At 36.9% G+C, this 18528-nt stretch overlaps 1 protein-coding gene across 9 annotated transcripts in view; it reads right to left on the bottom strand.

Annotated features, from left to right (window-relative positions):
* DTNA (dystrobrevin alpha) overlaps positions 1-18528 on the bottom strand; it is a 372603-nt gene that overhangs the window by 158960 nt on the left and 195115 nt on the right. Inside the window, exon 1 of one of the 9 annotated variants that reach the window (XM_081262938.1) lies at positions 17777-17934. The exons of the other annotated variants lie outside the window; for them this stretch is intronic. The gene's annotated coding sequence lies outside the window, so the exon portion shown is untranslated. Of the gene's footprint in view, positions 1-17776; positions 17935-18528 lie in introns of those variants that run through there. 9 annotated transcript variants of the gene reach the window in all.

The raw sequence follows: 18528 nt of genomic DNA, 5'->3' as shown, positions 1-18528 counted from the left end.
TGCACTCTATGAATCAGCCAATAGTGAAGTGTTCCAGATTCGTGCTTCAGCGTGTGCATTTATGGGAACAAGCATCCCTGGACCTGGTGAGAACACAGCGCAGGCTAATGAGCGAGAGGCTAAGTGTCCTGGACTGAACAAGCAGTCCTTTTTTAACAAAGCCTTTTGCCAAAGGGTTCTCAAGTCATTTCCTGAGGGTGCTGGGCACACAGACAAGCAGCCGCCATTTCACTGTCATTCAATGCACCGAGGCAGCGATGCATTTAATAGCACCTTAGTGACTTCAAAGACTTAATGAGTCTAAACTACTACCTGGAAATGATTAGGCACCGGTGAGAAAGAACTATTGAAAAATTGTTCTTTGAAAGCTGCAAAAAAAAAAAAAAACTGTTGAAAGGGATTGTGGGACTTAAGACATTTCCAATAGTATTCTTTGAACTCACATAGTGTAGAAATCAATCTCAGAGATGCTCCCTTCTAGCTGTGAGTTGTCACCTTATGAGCCTTATAGCATGAATGGCTCCTCTCTCGAATCAGACCATTTCCAATAAAAGCCAGAACCTCCATAATATTTCAGGGACAAAGAAGAATGGTGTCCAAATGAAGGATCACAACAAGAAATTCCTCATCATTTCTTTCCCATTAGTAACAGGGGTCTAAGCTACTGTTTCCCAACTTCGCACTGTCACTTGGTGAGAACAATGAAAATTCAGAAGTAAAGAGATAGGACTAAGACAAAGCCAACACCACAATCTATATTTCTTGGACCCTATCTAGAGATGTTTTTCTCTCCTTTGATTTAGAGATTTATTTCTTTGAGGCAGTTCCTCAAGTGTAAAAACTCTCAGAATACCTATAAAGACAAGAATACGTGATATCAGGAACGGGGATGGTTCCTGAAATGAGAATCTTGGAGTGTGCAAGCAGTTGTTATAATCACTAAGGTCCACAGAAGACCTTTCAAGCAAGCAAGTAATCATCCTGTAATACCATCTGCCTGAAAAATGTTTAAACTCAGAGGTCTGTTAATAGTCTGCAAAGGAACCAAACTAACAAGACCTTGGGATGACAGAGCTTTTACAAGTTTGATGTGCTTTTGTTCATCCAAACTTTAGGATTAAACCAATATTTCATGAAGATATACTGGGAAACGGTGTTTAATGGTGAAGAATACCAAGACAGCTGGACTGCTCATCTCTAAATAAATAAACAACAAAAACTGATGGTCACTTTTTGTGTTAAATGTCACTTCAAGTGTGACAAATGGGTTTAAATATAGAGCCTGTTTCTATCCTAATGACACAGAAGCAGAGTTCAGTGTTTTTTTTTTTCTTTTTAGTTTAAAAAGTTCAAGATAATTATGTAGTCAAAACTCTTCAGGAATTACTTGCAAAATGATCTCAGAAATTTTCACCAGGCAGGGCATTCTGTATTAATCCTTCGTTAATGTGCCGCTTCCAGCTCTGGGCTCTCACAGGACTTTCCCATGACTGTTAACTACGCACAAAACTCTAGGTATAGAGGGGTCTAAGAAAGGGCATTCCTGGTGTTCTGGCATTTCCAACTGTCATGCTCTCTCTTCCATCAGACACACTGAACCCTCCCACAGCCAAGGGGAGAAGTTGTCAGGTTGGAACCCCAAGTAGAAAGAGTGTGAAGAGGCCCAGGTGCAGTGGGAAGGAACAGGGCGAAGCAGTTCAAAGGAGAGTGACTCCCCCAAACAGGTTTCAAAAAGGTGTCCAGACTCAGCATGCACTTGGTAATCTAGATTTTTAATAAACTTGGCTTTCAATTGCAAAACAACAACAATAAAGTGAGCACCTTTGGTTTGCACACAGTAAATATACTGTGTTGTTCAATTTCCAAGGTCCCGGGATACTCCGCTCACTAGCAGGATGGCACAGTGTGTGCCTTTCTTGGTTTAGATGTTGCACTTCTATCATTGCAGCTTGTATTACAGGAGCTCATGTAATAGTAGCTGTGCCTGTTGTTTCTAATGGCCTCCATGGTCAACGAAGGCGATTTTTGCAGAATAGCAAATTAAAGCAGGATGGACTTCCCACTAACTTTATTATTTAAGGTCCAAAATCCTTAAAGTGGCTTTGGAGGTCCTGAGCCATCTGGCTCCTAGGTTTATTCAAGGTCCGTGCATCTGTTCACATACTGTGCTGTAGTCGCACATGCCCCCGGGGCTTTCCTGTTGCTAATTCCTTTGCCAGAAATATTCTTTTCCCTTCTCAACCCTGAACCTGGCCAGTACCAGTTAGCATCTTTACTCCAGGGCAGCTTTTGCCAATTTCTCTGTTACACTCTAGTATTCTACTTACATAATGCCCCCATAGATCCCTTTCATGACAGTTATCACAATTGCCGTCCTGAAATATTTTATGAAATTGTGTGTGTCTGGATCCCTCACAGGACTATCAGTTTCACACGGGCATGCGCTGTCTCAGTGATGCTCACCAGCATCTCGGATGCCTGAAAGAATAAAGGTAAGAGCACTACATGGGCTGCAGGTTGGCTGAGTGGTTTGCACGTCACAGAGGAGGCAAGAAGGAACATGAGCAGATTTCTGTGCCCAGAAGTTAATGATGATTAAATTAATTGAATTCAGGAATTTTAATCCAACTATAAATACTCAGGATGAATCAGAGATGGAGAGACCAAACCTTAAAAGATTTGACCTTGATGGACTAGTAGTGAGAACTGAGAACTAGCAATTCCCAGGACCTGAGAGCCATCTCCGTCTAAGAGCCCTTGGTTGTCTACACTGTAAGAGGACATTACATAGATGATTCAGTTGGAGCTAAGAGAAACTACTTACAAAGAAAATGAGAAAAGAAAATGAGAAGAATCATTCACTTTCATTGTTATGGCTTTAAAGATATTTTTAAGAGATGGGAAATGCAGTAAAAGAAGACCATCTTAAGAGAAACAATTAAGATTTCTATTAAGTAAGTGAGGTTTCACCATCCTTCTGCAAAATAATTTCGAATACACATGTATTTTTAAATTTTAAACCGTATGTTGTTTGCAGATGTGAATTTAGATAATAGCCTTCACAGGTGTAACTTGACTCAATTTCTTTAATAAATGTTAGCTAGCTCTCTCTCTTTGATGATTAAGATAGCTTTTCATGTACATCAAAAATAGTCCTGTTTCAGATCAGCCCCAAGTGGTTAATTTTCAAAGAAGCCAAATATATGGATATTTTCAAAGAAGCCAAATGCCCTTAGAATATGAGTACTTTCACACTGTACAGCTGTTTAAAAATGAAAACAAATTAACTTTTACTACTTCCCAATTTTGAATGGAGCGACTTTGTAAGCCATAGAAGCGAGAAGTATTGCCCTGCAGTATCTTATGCCCTTTTTGACAAAACTGAGGATGTTCAGCAAAGGAGGAAGATCAAAGTGTATGAGAAGTAAGTACAGAGGTATTCCCCAGATTCTGTCATTCCTAGCACTAGAAAGAAACATTTTTAAAAATTTTACAGATTCACTACTGAATTTCCATCTCTATTTTTAAACAGAACCTATTCTCAAGTGACATGGTAGATTCACACTGTTTTGGGCCCAAATGTACTATGAATATTTCGTGAAAGTTCATAAAATCATTCTTTTTACAAATGCATTCTTTTGAATAGCTCAAGAGCAAGGGGGCAATATCTTCTCATTCCAATAAATTCAAGGCCTCTAAATGCAGTCTTAAATTTCAGAATGTGAAGATTTTTACCTTTATAATGCTGACTCCATCTTCTGTCTACTCTAGGGGTGTTAGAACACCTGGAATTTGATTTTTCCTCCTATTTGTGGCTCCATTTTAAGATCCATGACACAATCGTCATGGAAACCCATTACGTTCTACATTTGGTGACAATTGCTTGCTTGCTATAATATCAATGGGAAATAGACATCCTAATATTTTTCTGGGTGGATTTATTCATATTAATTATGGCTTATATATAATTCATTTGAAAAGACTCTCCCACAGATTTTAGAAATGAAATCTCCAACCAAGGGAGACAAGTGACAAGTAGCATATGCCCACATAGGAGTCTCCACAGCATGTGAATACTTGCTAGGGACAGTGACATTTCAGAGTTTTTAGTGCGGTGTTGTTCTCTTGTAATTATAACTTTTAGCAGTGTTAGCCAATTGGAAAGCACAACTACAAGCTACAGTAATTAGTCACCAGTGTTGTCCAATTCTGCGACACACATGTCCCCTAGGTATATTCACTGTACATTTAAGTTCTGTGTATTGAATACCATTTTCCCATTGGCTTCAATTTTTAAATTAGAATTAAACTCCAAAGGTACAGGGATTAGTGCCTTCTGGGCCAGAGATCCTGCGTGAGGTAACAAAAGAAAGAGCTGAAGGTACAGATGTGGTTGGCATTTCATGCACTTTTGGTGGTCCTGTGTAAACAGAGAACCTTAAAACCCAGATCCAGAGAGAGCTGCCTCTTCTGGCTGGTCAATGGATGGCACTGTGTTGCGATGTGACATAAGGCATTGAGATAGTGTATTGAATTTCCAAGAGTCATACCAATGAGTAATAATAATAATACAAGAAAACCAACAGAAAAAGTTCAACTTTACAATGTGTCTTTGTGTTCTTCTTGGTGTCTACCTTTCCTACCCAGAGCGCCTAACATATAAAGTCTTAGCAAATTAAAAAAAAAAAAATACTTTTTAGTGTAAGTATGGCCCAAATATTGAATATGACATATGTTTACTAAAAAATTGCTCATTGTTTATCTGAAACTGAAATTTCACTGGGCATCCTGCATTTTATCGGGTATTCTTACTAACATAGAGCTTTAGACTCTGAAGATATTTATTGGGTGATTTCATTTTCTTTGACTGAGATAATAGAAGAGTCTTTACTCCAGATTTCTAATTTTAATTTTTGCCATGAAATCTTTTATTCAGATGAATTTCTCAACGTGAGCCTAGCAGGAGTTGCTCTGGTAGAAAAAGGAGGGCAGAGTCTAGCCGGTTCAGGTTCCCAGCCTTCCTATTGTTTGAAATTCATTTCTGTAACCCTGAGTTCTTATTTTAGATGAGAGAGAGGATCAGTGAGAAAGGTGGCTGCGAATCCGTGTCTTTGATTTGGATTGTGCTGTCTCGGCACCTGCAGGTGACTGCTGTACAGGAATAAGAAGGTATGTTCCTCAAGTTAATGTACAAGCTTCACTGTGGCACGGAATATATTTTCCTAATTAGAAAATGCTCTAATATTAAAGTTAGATTATAAGGTGACTCAACAAGGTCGTTAAAAACACAAAATACTTGCCACAGAAAAACATTAGGGAAAAAAAGCCTCAACTATTTAAAAAAAATTTAAAATTATGGGTAAAATAGGCTTTCTTGGGATAATCTGAAAACCTAATGGTCATGATTTGGGTTAAAGAGACAATGCTGGGGCTGGCAAACAAATATTATCTTTTTCTCAGCTTCATTGATACTGATAAACCTAACATAGGGAGCAGACTAAGGGGGTGGTAAGAGGAAAAAATGCTTAGAAATATGAAGTAAATAAAGAAATTATTAAGGCCCTGTAAATCTTTCCCAAACTCTTAAGAACTGACAACATTCCAAAAACATCCTAAATGACTTCACCTTCATTTGTCTGTCCTGTCACTTCTCTATATAAAGTTACAACTCTAAACAAAGAAAAAAGTCTTCCACAAGTAATACCTGCCCATTTCCCTATCCATGTGCCACATGTTAGGAGGCATTGGTGACATACAGTGGTAAACAAAACAGAAATAGTTTCTGCCTTCAGGGAAGGGAGCAGTCTTAGTGGTGGTGGTGGGGGGGAGGTGGACAGACATTAAAACATGATTACAAAAATAATTCATTATAATTGTGACAAATGATATTCAGAGAATTACAGTTACTGCAAACACCAACTATCCACACCAGAGTCATCATCATTAATTATGCACCATGTATCATACATTATATCAAAAGTACCATGCACCCTTTACACCAAAAATTTACACTAATCTTAGAAAATAGCAAGGTTTTTAATACCAATTTTTAAAGATAGAGGAAACCGCCTTTTTTCTATTTATAATCTCATATGTCTTCGGAAGAGACCATCGGAAGACCCTCTGTTTCACTAGCATCTTGATGCACTTGTATATGAAAGTTGGGAACAAGAACAGAAGAAAGCAAAATTTCTCTTCATAGTAACATATAAAACATTCACATTCCTATGGAATATTAATCAGCAATAAAAGAGAATAAAATCAAGGCATGTACAGGTAAATGGATGGAGTTCGAGAAGATAATGCTAAGTGAAGATAGCCAAACCCAAAAAACCAAATGCCGGATGTTTTCTTTGATATAATGAAGCTAATTCATAGTGGGGTAGGGAGGGGGAGCATGGGAGGAATAGACAAACTGTAGATAGGGCAGAGGGATGGGAGGGAAAGGGAGGGGGCATGGGGTAATTAATGATGGTTGAATGTGATGATCATTATTATCCAAAGTACATGTATGAGGACATGAATTGGTGTGAGTATATTATGTATACAACCAGAGATATGAAAAATTGAGCTCTATATATGTAATAAGAGTTGTAATGCATTCCAATGCTATATATTTATTTATTTACTTATTTATTTATAAAATATTCACATTCCTAAGAAGCAAGATGGAGGCATATATGAGTGAAAAAGAAGATGGAGTTTACTGGAGAGATGAAGGCAGCTGTGAACCTCTCCAATCTCCTTATCTTGTCAATCACTAACCTTCAGCAATGTTACTGGATACACCATACATGAGTACTTTCTTTAGTGGCATGGGAACACAGTTTCATTTGCAATCTAATAATGGAGAGAAAGAAAGCACAACGTACAGAGACATCAGGGCCAGAGGAATAATCGGGTAGGAGACAGTAACCTTAAAAACTCCCAAAAGTTGTGGGAATGGGTTCAAAGCAACTTTGTGTGAATCCTCAAGAGGCTGAGTTATTCAAATGAGGACATGAGACTCAGAGACATCCCAGAGCCAGTTAATGCTTGGAAATTATATTTGAACCCAAATCTGAGTCCAGTAGTCTATATTTTCCTACTTTGCTATATTTCCTGAGTTTTTTCTTGTTGTTGTTGTTGTTTGTTTGTTTATTGTCAAGAAGTACAAAGGGTCCCCACAACACCTCCTCTTGTCTTGCTCTGGAAGAAATGAGTTCCTGAATGACCAGGATACAGTTGACCATTCTCACCTTAGAGCCCTAGCAATTGCGTTCTGCTTTAATGCTTCAAATTCAAAGCACTTTACAATCATTACCTAATATATGGAATTTTACTCCTTCTGAATGAAGAATGAAATACACTGTGCTAAATAAATCCAGAGGCTTTGTCAATGCTTTTAACTCTGCAATCCTCCTCCAGCTGCTCCTCTATGGCATTATCTACCAAGTGCAGCTTTGCCAAGCATGGCCACTCAGCAGGGAGCAAGTGCAGAGCTTGCATTTGGTGGGCTGCGGACAGACTTCAAGTGCAACTTGTGCATCCTGTAGCCTCTGGAAAGAAAACCAGGACATAATGTCCTGGTCAAAGCAAATGCCTACATTTATTTTTGGAATTATTCCTTGGAACTGTGGAGAGATGAGGTGTTTTTTTGTTTTGTTTTTTTTTTTTTTCCAGGCAGAGCCAAGGACAGGAAACAAGAAGGTTAAGGAAACACCAACCTTGAAGCCTTAAAGCTCTCTTGAACTTCTGTAGTGTGTTCTGGAGGTTTAATCACTAGGTTTAGTAAATCCTCAGCAGGTATAAATAACCCGAGGTTCCTTTTAGACTGTCTGCTTTGGCTGGGGAACTGCCAAATCTACAAAGACTATTATTCCTGGGTTGCCATTTATGTCTCTCCACCTTGAATCTCCCATCTTCTGTCTTTTCTTTGTGTCCCAATTTAGACTGTGTTTACTTTTCTATCTTTGTGAATGCCTAGTAGGCTCTTGAAAATACACTGGAGTGCCAAATATGGAATGTGCCAACTTACTTCCAAAAAAGTTTTAAAATTTTAGTGTGAATTTTTTTTTAAATATATTTAAATCCTCTGCTCAATTTGAATGCATGGAAAGAATCCAACATTTTACCTAATGCACATACTTTGAGGGGTTATTCACTTGGTTAGTTCTTATCCAAGCAGAGTTCTCAAGGGAGAGGGTAGCAACCTGACACCTAGGTGGTTAATCTGGAAGGTATTAAAACTTGGTTGCCCTCTTGCCATTTCTCACTCATAGAAAAAGAAAAGCTCCATCAGAGGTTTGCCCACGGAGTTAGATTTCAAATATTTCAAATCACCTGGCTGCCAGGTACTACCTTCAAGTTCTTGAGCAAATAACTTATTTTTTTACCTTCAATTTCTTTATTTAAAAGTGGACATCATAATTTAATACTTTCATGAGGATTGAATGATTTTGTAATATATTTGTTCTTGTACCTGTTAGATTTTGTCATTGACCTCTGTCTTACTCCCTTTCCAACATTCCCTCTCTTTCTTTTTTATTCTGACTTTTGTTTTTAAAATTTCATGTTTCAAATAATGCTTTGTAAATTTTTGGGCAAAAATATTTGCATTTTAGATAATTCCTAAAAAGAATTATTATGTTAATGGTCATATTCATGTTAAATCAATTAAAAATACCACCAAATCTTCTCCAGAAAAATTTGTAGAAATTCTCACTCTACCAATAGTTTACGAAAATACTTACGGAAACCCCTATATAGGCTATATAGGATTTCTCAGGTTTGGAATAATTTCAGCTATTCACTTTCCTGTTATAAGGTATTTGGTTGTTTTCAATTTTTATAGCTGTAAAAAATTCTATAAAAAGATCCTCTGTACATAACCCTTTGTATCCATTTCATATTATTTCTTTAGATGATTTTAAAATAATTTTTTTATCAAAGGGTGTAATTATTTTCAAGCCGTAGATCCATACTGATATGCCAAATTGCTTTTCAGAATTATTACATTAATTTACACTCCTACCAATGAAGAATGAGAATGCTTTCTAACTTCACTAACATTAAATATTACCACTATTAAAAAAGCAAAACGACCCAACAATATATCTAAAAATATTCATTAGATAGTTGTCATAGTGTGATTTCATTTTTAATTTCTTTGATTAAAATGAAGTTAATACTTTCATATAGTTTTTCCTTTCTCTTGGCTGTGAACTACCTAGTTATGTTATTTTCCCATTTTACAAGTGTCTTATTATTTTCCTGCACATTTGCACAAATTCTTTATGTATTAAGGTTAGTGATCTACCATCTTATATATATGTGTATCAGACATATCCATTTTACAGATCATTTCCATTGTGTTTCATAAGTAATTTTCTGCATCAGGATATTAATCTTTTCTTTGACAGCATCCCATTCATGTGCTGTATGTTCTTCTCCACTCAGGGAGGCAGCACAGAACAGTGGCTTAGTATATAGCCTGTGGCACTGGACCATCCTGAACAGGGATGATAGTGTCCATCTTTTAGGTTAATGAATACAACAGTTTTGATGCCTCTTTATAGGTAGTTCTTACCATTGTCAGCTAGTATACATTGGCTAGCATTTAACCTGTAATGTTATTGATGACATTTTCTGATATGCAGAAATTTACAATATTAATGTTGTCAAATGCAACTTCCTTTTCTGCTGTGAATCTAAATTTTTATATTATCAAGCCCTTTTCCTTTCACGGATCATTTCAAATTTTCACATGAATGTTCTCAGTGGCTTTATTTGTAATAGTCAAAAACTGGAAACAACCCCAATGTCCCTCAACAGGTGAGTGTAGAAACAATAAAGTATTAGAATTGATCATAGCATTTATATATACAACGACTTGGAGGAATCCCAAAATAATTATACTGAGTCAAAGAAATCAAACAATAAAGTATGTACTATGCAATTTCATTTAGATACATTCTAGAAAATTCAAATGAATCTCTATTGACTGAAAGCAGATCTGGGGTTGCCTGGGAGGAGTGGGGAGAAGAATTACCAAAGAGCTGGAGGAGACCTTTGATGATGATAGATATGTTCATGATCCTGACTCTAGAGAAGGTTGAAGGCATATACATTGTATCAAAACATTAAATTTTGCACCTTAAATAGTATAGTTTATTCCCAACTATATCACAACAAGGCTGTTTAAAATTCCTCTATATTATTAATTCTTATGGCTTTCTTTATTATAAATATTTAACTCTAATCTAGAATTTGTTTAGTTGTATAAACACTCTTTTACTTTTTAATATTATTTACTGTATAATAATAATAATCTTCCTTATGAATATGCACAGCTTTCTCTAGCACATCTTAATACACATGCAAGTATTTGTTTGTATTCTAGGTTTTGTCCAGACTAATACCTTCTTTAATTATAGTTCAACTTAATTATAATTATAGCTTTATGAAGTATTGAATAGCTAGCAAGATAAGTTCCTCTTGATTTTAATATTCTTTTCTTGCCTGACCCTAGCCCTAATCAAAAAATTCCAGATTTTACCCTTATTACCACAAGAGAATATTTAAATGCAAAGGATTATTTTAATACAATTTTGGATATCAAAGGTAATAACCATTGCAATTCATATTTTTTTAATCTTAAGTAAAAGTATAAACAAAATTAAACTCAAACAGCTGCGATACTAGCTTCAGTTGAGCCAAATTAGAAAAGCCTGTTGCTGACAATCATCTGCTCCACCTTCTTTGGCCCAGATTTTAATCACTGATTCTTACAGAGAATTATCCAGGGATTAGAATATTTCTGATGTCTCCGGAAGGCAAAAAAGAGAGCTGGACTCAAGGGCAATTCTGGGTATCAGGGACTGTCAAGAATACAGATGGGACATGATACAAAACACACTGCAGAGATATCAGGGCCTCTCATAGGCAACTTAGACTTGTATAGTGTTTGATTGTTATGTGGATATGGGAGGGAGAATAGTGTGGGGCTCATAATAATTTCCTTTTATTGGCTTTGATAGGTCCAAAATGTCTGCCCTGTCTTCTGGTTACTTAACGTCCTCTCTTTTAGGTTACATGTTAGATTATTTTCTTAAATCAAAAAGAACAGTTTCACGTTTTCTTTTTCTGATCTCTTTTCCACATTGCGAATTGTAATGGCTAATTTTTTTCCTATCTAAAATAAGAAACATTTTCATCCAATGTGTAAGAATCAGAATGATCACTTTTGAAGAGTGCAGAAAGACAACAATCAGGCAGTTAGCACTTATTAAATACCTACAGAGTACCTGAGTCCCCTTGAAAGTGAAAATAGGATCTAATTTAAATAATATTCTGAAAAACTGCAAAAGCTCTTTGTAATGCCAATTTTCTAAAAGTGAATGTCTATCATTGAGGAAACTTTTCAAGAGGGGAGGGTGCTGAGGGAAGAAGTGTGGGGTTGGTAAACCAGTAAATAAAAATCTGTGCTTTGCTAGCTAAACTAGTGCCACTAAGGAAGTTCCTAAACTTGCTTTCCTTCATCTTTAAGAGGAAATGATGGTGCTATCTACCTTCCGCGACTGGTGAAGACTCAACTATAATGTAATTGCAACACCTTGTGAACAGTAAGTCACCATACAGTTATTAACTTTTATGGTTAGTAAAAGCTCCTTACTTTTCTAGATAATAAGCTACATAAAATATTTGCAAAGGTAATGTCAGAGACCCCATGAATCTCTGCCATTATGAACACATTCCCTAATAACTGACAGAAACCAGGACCACTTAAGCTCATGGAGAAGCAGCAACTTGAGATGGGTGACAAGGCAGAGGACACACCTCTAGAGAGGCTTCCCAACCTCACACCCCTGTGGCATCCTTCTCTAGGAATAGCGGTGGTGACAGCTGGCACATCCCTTTACTCTGCCTTCCTTGTCCCCTTATTGGGGTAGTCAGCTTGGTGCACTTGCCCAGTGACATTAAAACCCTTTGAATTCTCATCTAAGGTCACAGATAAAGACAACGGGAGCCACAGGAGACAGAGGCAGATGGCAAGGCAACTGCTGGGCCCTCAGATGAAGCTCTTCTTTGCCCTCTCCTTTCTGCAGCCTCCTGTACACCTGTAGAGTCCCCACATTTCCGCTGTCCTGAGTCACGGTGTCCTCAAACCTCCTCTGCTTCCATCTGTTGCCTAGTCATCACGCATGGCCTACAGCAGTACCCTCCTCCCCAGGAAATCCAGCAGCACCGAGGTGTTGTTCTCACACTGCCTGGCATCCATAATGTTTCTGCATCTGCTGGTATTCTTGTTTCAGTTAGATTTCAAGCCTGGTTTTCCATAACATTCTTCCAGTGCAGAGGATGACAACCCACCCACCCCCAGCAAACCTGCATCACAGGGAAAAGAGATCAGAAGGCAGTTTGTACTTGACTCTGTTCTAGGGTCTAACTGTGTTATGCTAGAGCCACTCTCTTGACCTTGACTCTGTTACCCATCCACTCCCTATGACTAAGCTCTGGCCAGTCTCTGGCCTGATTCCCCTATCCTAGCTGCCAACCTCTCATTTGCTCCCTTAGGTTATAAAAATGTCAGAGTATTTAATTCGTAGCAAGATGGCAATGAACAAATTGACATATTATTCAAGTGCAAAGCATAGAAGGGGATTTCATTTGCTCTCATTAGTACCATTAGCAGCAGTAGCTCTCTGTCAGAAGGTCAGGGTTATGCAGCTATATAGGGAGAACATTTCACAGAGGCATATTCTTTGAGGTGAAAGCTTCAACTATGCCAGTCAAACTGATTGATAGTATTTGGGTAGAAACAGGGTTCCCCCACCTTCCAGGGGTCATGCTCCTCAACAGCTCTTCTCACATAGTGCATGAGAAAAATCTTAAGCTGCCCCGTTACTATTTCTGAGAAGGAAATAAACACCAGAAAGTCTTGTAGAAGGAGACAAACACCAGAAAGCCTTCTAAATCTTATTAGATAATAATTGCTGACATTTTTAAGGGTTTATTATATGCTAGGCACTTTGCAAGCACTTTACAAATATCATCTCTTTACATATAATAAGCTTTGCGTAGATGAAGAGTAGGCAAGATGGTCTGGTGGATAGTTATCTCACCCTAGCTTTCTCTCTTAACTAACTATATGCTTTTAGGGGCTATTACTTGACCTCTCTGGCTCTGATTTCTTCATGTGTAACATAAAAGTGCTAAAAATACCCAGCTCATGGGGTGGTTGTGAGGACTAATGGAGAGGCATCCTCTGCACTGGTATTTATTCAGTGGGTTCCATGTGTTAAGGACTGTTCAATTAATTTCAATGATTACTCAAAAAGCACTTGGAACTGTGTCCAGCATTTAGGAAGTGTCCTGTTTTGTCACACCAGAAAACTCAAGGGATTCTCACCCTGTGTGTGTGTATGTGTGTGTGTGTGTGTCTGTCTGTCTGTCTTCCCGAGTGGCGGTTCCCACTGTCATCCAACATATGGTCAGCACCTCGTGCCCACTGGTACTGCCTTTCTTTCATTTCAGCTCTTCATTATCAAGGCCACACTCCATCTCCTCCACCTCTTCTCCTGCATTTTTACCAACACTCTTCTCCTATTGCACTGATCCTAAGACTGGGAGACATCAAAAGTAACTTCTTTTTTTTTTTTGTATGCAATAAATAAATAAATAAATAAATGAGAGAGCTCATGTATAATTTGACATGAATATACTTTATATACAGAGTTATGAAAAATTGTGCTGTGAATGGATAATTATGAATGTAATGCACTCCACTATTGTCATGTATGTAAGAAATGAATAAATTAATTAATTTTTTAAAAAAAGTAACTTCTTGGAAAACAATGGGGTTCTGATGCCAGAAGTCCTGGCTTCTCCTATCTTCCAATCCACAAAGGGACCTGGATATACTGCCAACAGCATGGAAAAATCCCAAGAAAAATGGTGCCAAAGTGGGAACATAATAGTGTACCCCAATCAAAAACGAAGTTAGGTTTCACAATGGTGAAGGGGACTGTGTTTTGACCTTTCCAAATGATCTCTAACTTCACAATAATTGCTACATGTTGGAAAGAGAAATAAATCACTAAGAGCCTTAAGATTTCAATGCAGGAGAAAATCCCATAAAGATAACGCCTCAGTTTCTTTATATCCCCACATGATACTGTGATGCGCCATACACTTTGTGAAAGTGGATGATGCAGGGTGGTTTGGGAAGGTTAGTCTTATTAGCAAAGCTTGGATGTTGCAAGATCTGCTCAGTTTCCTTGACCATCACAATTCTGCTTGAGTGCTGCAGGCAGTCACTGATGGTTTGGGGAGGCTTAAAAAACAACATCAGTTGTTTTCTTGCTAACTTTTGTAAAGCCAGGCAACTGACAAACACCTTTCAAATACACTCCTTTTCAAAGTCTACTTTCACTCCCTTGTCACAGAGCCACTCTCATTTTTTTGTCCTGGAGGGTTACATGTCCTGCATTGACTTCAGGACTCATTTCTGACATCTAGTGTGGTTTCTCCTGGTTTATTTTCTGTGTTGCTGCCATTATTAACTCCTCAAGTGCATATGGCTTCCCACAGTATTCAGCTATTCAGTATTCAGGTAGTGTTCAAAAAGGAAGTTTGAATTCTTTACAGAAGCAGGGAAGTGGAGTCTCAGCACAGTTGATAGAGCTGACTCTGGTCTATCATCCTGGCTCTGCTCTTATGTGGTGTGCAGGTGTCTTCTCAAAAAACAAGGTATGCTTCATAGGTTGTGATGAAAATTAAATAGTCCATGAAAACAGCCTAATGCTAAGGGCATGGACATTGTGGTGGTGGTAATGATGTCATGATGATGACCTGATCCCTGAACACCTTTTTGAGTTCTGGTGTTTGTTTAATTTGTGGCTATTTTAAAAATCACTAGGGAGCTTATTTTTCTTATTGGTTTATGAGACTTCATTAAACATTATGAATATTTACTTTTTCTATTCCACATATACTGTGAATATTGTTTCCAGTTTGCCATTTGTCTTTTAATTTTGCTTGTAGAATTTTTCAGAAGTAATAAGTTTTCCTCTCACCATTCCTTTAACTTTGAGGGCATAACTTTTCTACTTCAGTTTCTGTATTTTCTCCTACTACTTCATGGATCCTAATTTTATCTTGGAATTTCCAATCCACTTGGCCTTTTACTTCATGTGTGGGATAAGCAGAGATAAGAGATTTTTCTGATTATAATATTTCTGCGAACAACCCCCAAATCAGCAGATTGCAGATACAAGATATTGTTATTTGCTTAAAATGAATAATTTAGAATTTAAATAGAGTGAAAATATCAGGAGGGCATACATAGTGATTGTTTCATAAAATACATGTCAGAGTGGGGGAATTATAATAATATCACTATAAAATATATCCAGCTAATATTATTATCAAAGTAAAAGCAGTGGATTACTCCTTTGTACTAAAAATATAACAAGTGATTCATTCCCAGAAATGAGTTTATTCTTTTCCTATCAGATACTAGCCCACACATTGTGCAATTCTTGATAAGTTTAATCATTTTTCATAGTCTCTATTGCTTATTGAACAAAGCCCAACATGTATTATAATATCTGCTAAGAACATAACAAGCACATCTATTGTTAGTGATTTATAAGTGCTATTAATGGAATTAATTAAATATGAGAGTAAATTTCTGAGAATCATATAACCATTTAGAAATGTTCATGTTCTTTTTTAAACATTGACCTTTTACTAGATATACAGCCAAGCTTTCTATTTTATTCTCCAAAGTAATCATTAATCCAACATCATCATCATCATGATAATTGTACCATTAGTTTTTCACTGAAAAGTTGAAGAATCCTAAAGAAAAAAATTGCTTTTATCTAATTCCTTGTATACAAAAAAATGGTGATCAATAATAAAATTTAATAAAATAATAGGTGCAAAAATAACAACTCTTAAAAATGGCACATAAAGCTGATATTAGATCATCATTCTTTGGTTTCGTCTTATTCTATTTTAGAAATATTGTCTTGGATTTCAAAAGTTATTAATTTTCTTTGTCAATACAATTCTCCTTTATTGTGACTCTGTTGAATGTCTATTGCCTTAATAGAGGTAAATGTTTTGCAGATAATTAGCAATTAGTCTGAGCATCTAGGGAACTCTAGAAATGAAAGCTAAAATGTTAAGAAACATCAACAATTAACAGTAAAGCATGATTTAAACAAGAGTTGACAAAAGTATTCAGTTAAAATGTCCTGGCAAAATTCATAGCTTTTTCTGTATTCAAAAAAAAAAAAAAAAAAGGAAAAAGGGTGGGGGAGAATGAAAGCAGATGGAAGTGACATGTTTCATAATGCTATAATGATATAATGATTTTGATATTTGTTATCATGAGAGGTTATGGCAAAAATTATTTTTAAATGTAACAAAAAATGTTTCTGCTGTAACTCCTTGCTCAAACTTGGAAGATGACTTGAACATACAAAAACAAGAGACTAAGGAACTAGCAATGAAAATCAGCTCAGAAGTGGATACAATCAAATCTAAGTTCCCCTTTTTGAAGAAAATGTAGTACATATTCGACTTGGGGTAATTTATTGACTTTCATTCTAATCAGTGCCAGCTAGTGGCAAATTAACTGACTTAACTCACTAGGAAAGCATTTTTTAAAGATTTTCATATGTGGAAAAACTGCAGGTGGACAGTAAATACACTGTAATAACAGTAGTCTCTGCTACTGTGTAGTTAGGTTTTGTCTCTAAAAGCTGCCAAGACAATTTGGTCCAGAAAGAAGTTGCGTAAGTTAGCTCTCTGCTAAAACGTGAAATGCATAGTAAGGTCCCCTAAGCAAGTCAAACACAAAACATCAGTAAAAACTATAAACAAGGAAGCAAAATAAGTTATCAATAAGGAAATGTTCCTCTTCTTCACTAGCTTGCCCTGTGTATCTGGAAGCCTCCCCTTGATGCAGGCTACCAGGGTGATATATAAACAGCTCGGGAGGAGGCTACTGCTCTCTGGGATTTGATGCCTCACCAAGTCACACTGAATTGTTTACATTCAGGTCTTTGCCTCCAAGCAAAAGAGTTCATTTTACACTCACCTGTATTATATTTACTTCTATTTTTAAGTCCACCAGGACTCTTATAGCTGCAACACCTAAAAGAATTGAACGTTGCTGGAAATAAAATACGTTGCCAAAATTATAAATAAAACTGAACTATTCTCGTTGGATGAGGCTGGTGGTAATATGATACAAGAAGGAAAAAAAAATCCCACATACAACAAATAAGCTAAATAACAAGCTGGAGAACTTTGTCCTACTGCTTAATTTAGTATGAGACAAGCGGCTTTGGACTAATGCCACTAATAAGGTGTCCCCTAAGAAAAGCAGACTGTTTTCAAAGAACAAAAACAAGGAAACACTTTTCTTGGTTTCTCACTGATCTGAAGATACTAATTATTGCATTCTTATTATTTCCTTGGCAGTTTTCTTTCTTTGACTCTCATACACACACACACACACACACACACACACACACACAGGCACGCACATTCTACCAGAAAGCTCTAAAATTTTGCAATGTGTTAGATTTTCAAAGTTTTAGACTTTCAAATGAAAAACATCAAATCGGAGGTGGAGAAGTTGGGGAGGGGACAGAAGAAATTTGTCCTGTGCCTCTGTGGGGGTTGGGGGGCGGGGGCGACAGTGAAATTCCAACCAGCCAGTTATGCTACTGCTACAAAAGGAAGAGAGTTCAGTTTCATAGATTCAATTGTACCTTACCTGGTTTTGTAGTTAAATGCACCAACATGCCCCTAATTCTTCTGCCGAAGCACTACATATGCTGAGAGCTATAGTATTTGACCTTACACATTTCCACAGAAGAAACTCCAAAGTAACCTTTAACTTCAATAAAAAGCTGTGTTCATTCTCCCCCTGTGCTCAACACACAGCAATCTAATACACCTCATCATGTGGTCCGTTACCATGGCAGCAATGAATCCAGCTGCTGAAATACAAAAGACTGACAAAAAGTTGCTTTTTCCCCCTCCACCCACCCTGACAAAGTCATATATTTTTTTTTTCTGTATGACAGTCTAATTTGAATGTTTCTCTTGCTGACTCAACTCCATGAACAAGGGAAAAAAAAAAAAAACAAGAAAAATGAATAACAGAGGTATAAGAATAAAAGGTTTTCAAAAGTATTTAAACTAACTAATGAAATAACAACATGCATTTTTAAATCACCACTAATCTCTTGAAATACTGATCATTATCTCCTACTTCTGCCAACTAAATATTTTCAAATGCTGGTCACTAATTCAGTAGCAAATAATCCCACAGCTCCTTTAGGAACATTAAAAAAAATATTCAGTAAACACAAAAGCTCAAAACACTACATCAGTAGACAAAGTTGTTTTTTTTTTTTTTTTTTTTTTTTTCCCTTAGAGCAAACTTTACTCACGGCTTAGAAGAAGGAGGAAAAATTCTTCATTTTCTTTTTATTAAAGTCTTGTGTTTAACCATTACTTAAA

The sequence above is a fragment of the Spermophilus citellus genome (genome assembly GCF_964194105.1).
Source record: "Spermophilus citellus genome assembly, chromosome: 12".
Taxonomy (NCBI): domain Eukaryota; kingdom Metazoa; phylum Chordata; class Mammalia; order Rodentia; family Sciuridae; genus Spermophilus; species Spermophilus citellus.
Note: the sequence above shows the minus strand (reverse complement) of the source record. Positions and strands in the feature narration are given on the sequence as shown.